The sequence below is a fragment of the Xenopus laevis genome, chromosome 9_10S, assembly GCF_017654675.1.
Source record: "Xenopus laevis strain J_2021 chromosome 9_10S, Xenopus_laevis_v10.1, whole genome shotgun sequence".
In the NCBI taxonomy this organism is placed as follows: Eukaryota; Metazoa; Chordata; class Amphibia; order Anura; family Pipidae; genus Xenopus; species Xenopus laevis.
The window spans coordinates 46137582-46144753 of NC_054388.1; the positions used below are offsets into that span (position 1 = coordinate 46137582).

At 42.0% G+C, this 7172-nt stretch overlaps 1 pseudogene; it reads right to left on the bottom strand.

The window, feature by feature from the left end:
- Window positions 1-208: 208 nt before the first annotated feature.
- On the bottom strand, window positions 209-6740 carry LOC108702232 (annotated as a pseudogene).
- Between the last annotated feature and the right edge of the window lie 432 nt (window positions 6741-7172).

Consider the following 7172-nt stretch of genomic DNA (forward strand, 5'->3'; position numbering starts at 1 on the left):
AAACAAGTTGAAAAGCAAGGGACCTAGTACAGAGTCCTGCGGTACTCCACTAACAACACTGGTCCAATTAGAAAATGTTCCATTTACCGCCACTCTTTGCAGACTATCTTTTAGCCAGTTCTCTATCCAGGAACAAATACTATGTTCCAGGCCAATATTCCTTAATTTAACCAGTAACCTTCTGTGTGGCACTTTATCAAATGCTGTATCTAAGTAAATCGCATCCACTGGCATCCCAGAATCGAGGTCCCTTCGTTATCTTCGTCAGGCAACTTCGGGCGACCGGAAAATGAAACGCCGAGTGTGCATTGCCGCAGGCGATTTTCATTTGAGCCAGCGGAGGGAAGGGGTAATGCAGTTCAGGGAGATTGTTGCTGGGGTGACTAATCTCCCCGAATCTGCTTGTGTGGACTGACTCTTAAGAGCAGCTAAACACTAGAGCAAGCTCCACTAGAGTCCCAGGGGTTCTATTTATATAGTCTGTTCAGGTGCAACTAATCAAACGAAAGCTGCTGGGCACCACTTACTGTAACTGGGCTTAAGCCTTTGAGATCTTCCTCTGCGCATTTGTTCTCTCCTCCTCCAACTTCTGCTGCAGCTCATGCACCTGTTCAAACGATAAGGTCGTATCAGTAACTAATTTATATCAGACCCTCACTTGTCCCCCAGGCCAGACACTGCGAATGCAAAGCATTAAAAAAGGATAATGCGCCACACAACCAGCTCCTACAGGTAGCACTTACTCATTTCCCAGTGCCACATAAGCAATAAGCCTCAGGGCAGCAAATAAATCTTATCATCATTGGGCCAGATTATACTTCTTATATAAACACTATTGCTCTTAATGTGCCTCACAAGAGAGGTTGTTATTCCATACTTGCCCCCACAAAACTGGTCATTGATTGTTTTGGGTATGGGGCATAAATATTCCCATCTGTCACTGTGATGCATCTCGGGCACCAAAATTAAACTTAAGACAGCCATAGATATACAGATTTTAGCCTTCTATCTGACAAATGCTTGTACATTGCAATCTTCTGACCTGCCACTAACCATTCAGATTAAATAAAGTAGTAAAATAACAAATCAGATAATGTTTTGGACGTGACAGCGAAAGTCATGTCCGACATCTATCGTCAGATAGGCAATACATGCAGAGATATTATCTCTAGCCAACAGAAATCTTCTAACCTGTCTAATCAACGAAACGACTGATCACTGTGGTACGAAAAATGTTGTCTGGATCCACACACGGTCAGAAAATCTTGTGGATCAAAATCTTTGCATCTATGGCCAGCTTTACACTGAAGGTGCTTTGTGTGTTTGTGGTTTTTGATATGTTCCTGAAGTCTCCTTGAGTTTAATGAAATCAATAAAGGATTGTATTTAAGAGACTGTGTCCCGCTGGTGCTCAGTACTAAAGACGTTTCTTCAACTGAAGGTGCGTTTACCTTACACAATCTTAAGGACAAAGCTGGAGTAGGAGATGCATGCAGATAAAATGTGGGAGGAAGTGCAAACTGGGGTCCCACAGATGTTGGGCACCTGCACAACACATGACCACACACTTTGCAACTGATTTGATTGCTTGTTATTGCTGTTCCAGAGGGCAAGTGCAACATTATCTGTGATGTGCAGGTGCTTCCTATGCTTGTAAAGTCATTGCACCTAAGTAGTAACTGATCAGAAAGATTAGTGAATCAAACAAGGCAGGCCAAGGCTTTATGGCCCTGCTGTGGGTTTGATGTCTGATGCCTCTAATGACAGGAGGTGGCAGCCACTGCAGATCAAAAAAGGATATTAGGTAATGGGCATTTACTTGACTTTCTCAGGTTACAGCCTACGGCTCTCAGGTTCTGCCTGTTTATTGCTCCTTAAAATCATCCCTGGGGCACTGTATTGGGACATAATAGAAGTACTATGAGTTTTCAAGATCTTTCTTCTTATATGTGTATTACAATTCTCTCAGGTATGGGAACCCAAAAACCCTTGGGAAAAGTATATCACCTGCCTAATTGGGGAGATACTTGGGGAGATAAGCTCTGGTGGACTCCCCCTCTTTATATACCCACGCCAGCCCCCCTGTGATAGGAGGCGGGGCCAGTAACAGTATATAAAAAGGCACATGCAAAGGTGGAAGTGGGGCAGAAGAAGCCTGCAGGTGAAGAGAATGGAGGCTAAAGTTCAGTCCAAACCTGGCAGTGGCCCAAAGACGTACTGTGGAAGTCGGCCCAAACCTGCCCGACCCATGGATAATGCAACGGCTCCCACGGGCTTCAGCCTGGCCCGCACATCACGAACAGTTACCATGGAGATGCAGATGATAAAGTGGGATCGGCAATGAGGATAGATTTGGTCACAGTACAACTTAAGAGATCAAAGCTAAAGGCAATACTCCATATCATACTGCAACCATTACAAAGCTATTTACCTTAACAACAGGACTGGACTAGTATAAATGCTTGAGCTTCTGAAACGGACTTCTTTATCTTGCACAAAGATAATGGACTGTATAGTAAAGTATATTCATTATCACATGACCACAGATCTCACTACCCACAGGGGTCCCCAACCTTTTTTATACCCATGAGCCACATTCAAATGCAAAAAGAGTTGGGGAGCAACACAAGCATAAAAAAGTTCCTGTAGATGACAAAAACGGCTGTGATTGGCTATTTGGTAGCTCCTATGTGGACTTGCAGCCTATGAGAGGCTCTGTTTGGCAGTACACCTGGTTTTTAGGTAACCAAAACTTGCCTAAAAGCCAGGTATTCAAAAATAAACACCTGCTTTGAGGCCACTGAGAGCAACATCCAAGGAGTTGGTGAGCAACATGCTGCCCGCGAGCTACTGGTTGGGGATCACTGCACTAAAGATAGGAAGATCTATACTACAATATTAAAAGCACAGGAATGTGATTTGGATAATCATATTAGAATCTGTAGGACTAATGAACAACTAAGACAGACAATGCAAAATTGGCTTATAACAAACTGACCCACAGTGGTACCAGATATATGTCATTTGATTTCCCATGGTAGGAGGCAGAATGCCAAGTTAATGATAATGATGTAAAGGAAGATAAACTTTTGTACAGCTGAGGAATCAGTAAGGGGAAAGCCGTTAACGAGAAAACCATCAATACAGGCTTTTTACAAACCCAGCCCAGCTTTATCAGGTGCTGATGATGAGCCCAAAATATTTCCTTTATTTCTGCTTCAATATTTGCCTTTATGGAAAGAGTCAAGGAAGGCAAGCTTCCTTCAGCAGAGATCAAGGTCCAGAAGAGTGTGCAAAAGGCGAAGGTCTGCCCAAAAGCCTGTCTGAGAGAAAAGCATTGCCTTCCCGATCAAGAGACCCTGGAGTTACAGGTCAGAGATGAGTATAATATGTCAAAACAATCCTGCAAATGACAAATTTCTGAATTGTAACTGGAGCACAGTTACATGGACTAGAATGCATCACTGTGCACTCTTAATGCCACAGCAGTGGGCAACATGTTTTCTACTCATTAGCTATACATATTTAGTCAAATGATATAAACCTAACTCCATATTAGAGGAAATACCAAGTAAACAATGTGTCAACACAGAATGGCAAACCATCCCATCAGAAAGATTGGAAGAAGACAGGGAATTTTAGATGAGGAGGAATTATTTTCTGCTTGTGTTCCTTTGGTCAGTGAATCTATTTTAAATACATTCTTGTAGAGAATTTGGAACACCCACTATGGCCAGTTATCTTACAGGCATTCAAGCAGACCTGGACAAAACTGAAATGCAAGAGTCACCTTAGTTATTAGGCCATTAAAGAAACTCCATTGTGTACTACATTCTTCTGTGATAGATTGGTGATCTTCTACAGTAGCAGAAGGATGGATAAAGGCCAAAGCTTGCAAGAAGTTGAAGGAGTTAAAGCAAGGAGTTAAAGCCACAAGGATGAAGCTTGACTAAATGTAACAATCTTTAGGTAGGTTTTCCAGTTCACAGGAATATTAAGAGGAAACTACCTGCTGGAATGAAATGCAATGGTGTAGCATTGGAGTATACAATAGGGCATTGCATGGCACAAATTCAAATTCCAAGTCGTGGTTAGGGAAGGCAGTGACAGTAGATTGGCAGCAATGTAAATAACACAATGGTCAGAAGGCAGGCAGCTAGGTAGGAAGGGCAAAGGATAAAATCACAAACAATACATCTAAACCAGGGTAAGTGAGGAGCACAGCAATCTGCTCCACCAGCAAGCCAAGTGCTGAGAGCCAGGAGTGGCCAGCTTATAAAGGCAATTATTACTGGGAAGAGAACTGAGACCAAACAGTTATGAGATCTATAAACACAACCAACTCCCAAACCTCCTATGGCTCAGTAGAGAAATGCACTTTTATCCACTTGGATGTGCGGTTCTGTTAGTGATATACAGTTTTCAATTCCCACGTGGTACCCACACTCAATCATCCATAGCCTTTACCAGAAATTTCAGGATTCTTTTTTGTGGCATGAGCTTTGCCAGAGAAGCCTTTGGCTCTCAGCTTACATTATAATAACCCGCACATTCTCAGCTTTGTTTCAGCTATTGTGTCTGATGCATTTTCTCCCATGGATACATTAACTGGGGTTAAATACATCCATTCTAGTTAGCTCTACTGAGCAAGCAGCTTGACAGCACCCACTCACCCTTGCCTACCTGCCAATACAGTATACCCACATATTCTACTGTACCGTCAAAGGTAAGCAATATGACACATATGTATAAATACAGATATTCAGAGACAGGATGTCCTAGACACAGAATAAGCTATACCCTCATACTGTACTGCCTAAGGGAAACAATATGACAGCTCTCACCCATATGTATGTATATAAACGTAGAGAATGCTACAGCCTATTATTGTCCGGGCAAACCGCATTTGACAATTACCTTTCTCTCACCGACATGTTCCTAATTCATCTTCTCCTTCTGAAATCCAATCTCCTGCTCCTGATTGGGGTAGAGAATCTTATATTAAATTAGTAATGTACAATGCATTGTACTAGTAGTATTCTTTCAGTATCTATTCATGCATGGCTATGCCCAGTTTGTTACTGTAAATACTCTCCAGCTACGGGAATATAACACATTTCATGCAATGAGCAACAGCATAGCATATTTTCATACATAACACAATGTTAGATATCCAGAATTTGTATGGAAAACAGGACACAAGGTCTCAGTTATGAAGCCTGGGGCACAGGTATTCTATGGCCAAGGGACTGTTCCATTATTAATTGTCAGACAACATTCCTTAGGAACTGGCAGAACTCTGTAGCTAGATACCCAACATTTTCCACTATTACTCAAGCTGACAGATTTGGACACTGGACGTCACTGTGGCAAGGAGCATTTCTCAGAATAACTGACCATGTAGGGAAGGGGAAAAACTGACAAATTAGCTTTTATTCTCTGTTCATGTTGCATGTTTGCTTCATAAGTCTTTGTCGTGTACACAATTTGTGTATATATATATATATATATATATATATATATATATATATATATATATATATATATATATATATATATATATATATATATATATATATATACACATACATACATACATACATACATCATTGATAGCAAGTTAACATACAAGTCATATAGATCCATATTGTAGTGCAGGGCTTACCTGGAGTTACTGAAGAATTTTATACTCTCCTTCTTGGAGCTGCTGCTTTAGTTGGGAGACTTTCTGCTCCAAATCATCAATAACATTTGATGCCTGTGGGCACGAAAACAAGGGAAAATCGATTTGTAGCTCAGTGAGGAACTGACATAATGATCCAAATGACATACTATATATGAGCATATCAAAGCACTCCCTCAGTTCTACAGCTTTGGCTTCCTATATTCAGAAGTCTAAGGCAGACTTTGTACCATTCTCCGGTGACCCACATACTGTAGCTGCTGACCGAATACAACATGGCTCCTTAAGGCTAATGGACCTGCAAGTCCAACCATGATGGAGCTTTAAAACCAAACTCAAATGTGGTTTTTATTCCTGTGCCACAATGTACAGTATATGGACTACAGTTTCCTACTTGCCTCTTGTAAAGTGCCCTGTTTTACCAGTAACGGGTATACAAAAACATACTGCTTGCAGGGCACTCAGCTGGGTCATATAATTTATATCAGAATCATATTTGCTCTTGAGCTGCTGTAGCTGCTTCTCATAGTCTTGACCCAGGCAGTCTCGCTCCTGCTCTAACAGTGTGCATCTGCAATAGCATGTAAATGGTTACACAGGGATAGTACACCGACCCAGGGGAGCAACATCACCATAGAGGGATAGCACCACCTGTGGAAACAACATTACTAAAGAGGGATAGAACCATCATGCATCAGAGCAACATCATTACAGAGGGATAGCACCCCACTAAGGGGAACAACAATGTTAGTCAGGATAGCACTCTTCAGGTAATGGCACACAGGAAACCCAAGGGTTTTGTTGCCCGTTAAACTGGAAATTGTCCAGGCAACAAAATCAACCCATATGCAACTGCCCAGTGGAACAAATGACTAGAACCTCATCCAGGGGAGTGCCCCTCCAATAAGAATAACAGCACAGAGACAGATGGTGGTTAAGATAACGGGCCAACAGGCGCCACACACCTGGCTTTAGATTCCTGCAGGTCATAGCTCACAGCTTGGTAGGCTTTGTCCAGCTCAGCCTTCTCCTGAGACATCCGCTGCTGCTGTATCATCACACATACATAAAGACGCCTTTAAAGTTTGTACTAAATCTGTTTCCATCTCATAGACTGCTGGCACAGGAATCTACATTCTCTATAATGCAAATAATATCCCTTTAATATGATGCAGCCATTGGAATAATATCCATGCCACACTGCCACAAGCAGCACAGATACCTTTCAGTTCCCAAAGAGTAATGTCTCCAACCATCTGTACAATGGTGCCTCTGTGCAGAGGGATTGCAGGTGCAGGTACCTAGTGCACCTGGCGAATCAAACAGTGATGTCACGGATCCCTTCATTCTGGAAGAAACCGTAAATACTGTAAATCCATACGTTCTAGAGAAATACAGTATGGGCTGGTTCCAAATGTTTATTAGCCACAAATCTACAATTAGAGGGCCTGTGGTAAAATCTACCCTGTTGCACCTTAGATTGGGTCCT